Genomic DNA, 806 nt, shown 5'->3' with positions numbered 1-806 from the left:
TTTGCCACAGGCCGTGCATTATGGACAGGTGCTCGATCGTGATGAAAGATGCAATCGCCATCCCCGATTTGCTCTTCAACAGTGGGAAGCAAGAAGGTGCTTAAAATATAAATGTAGGCGTATGCTGTGATAGTGCCACACAAAACAACAAGGGGTGCAAGCTCCCTCCATGAAAAACACGACCACAACATAACACCACCACCTCCAAATTTTACTGTTGGCACTACACACCGTGACAGATGACGTTCACCGGGCATTCACCATACCCACACCCTGCCATCGGATCGCCGCCTTGTGTACCGTGATTCGCCACTCCACAGAACGTTTTTCCACCGTCCAATCGTCCAATGTTTACGCTCCTTACACCAAGCGAGGCGTCGTTTGGCATTTACCGGCGTCATGTGTGGCTTATGAGCAGCCGCTCGCCCGTGAACCCAAGTTTTCTCACCTCTTGCCTAACTGTCATAGTACTTGCAGTGGATCCTGATGTAGTTTGGAATTCTGTGTGATGGTCTCGATAGACGTCTGTCTATTACACATTACGACCCTCTTCAACCGTCGGCGGTATCTGTCAGTCAGCTGACGAGGTCGGCCTGTACGCTTTTGTGCTGTACGTGTCCCTTCACGTTTCCACTTCACTATCACATCGTAAACAGTGGACCTAGTGATGTTTAGGAGTGTGGAAATCTCGCGTACAGACGTATGACACAAGTGACACCCAATCACCTGACCACGTGCGAAGCCCTTGAGTTCCGCAGAGCGCCCCATCCTGCTCTCTCGTCTAATGATTACTGAGGTCGCTGATA

Source organism: Schistocerca americana, chromosome 5 (assembly GCF_021461395.2).
Source record: "Schistocerca americana isolate TAMUIC-IGC-003095 chromosome 5, iqSchAmer2.1, whole genome shotgun sequence".
NCBI classification, from domain to species: Eukaryota; Metazoa; Arthropoda; class Insecta; order Orthoptera; family Acrididae; genus Schistocerca; species Schistocerca americana.
The sequence above is the reverse complement of the archived record's forward strand: the minus strand, read 5'-3'. Positions refer to the sequence as shown.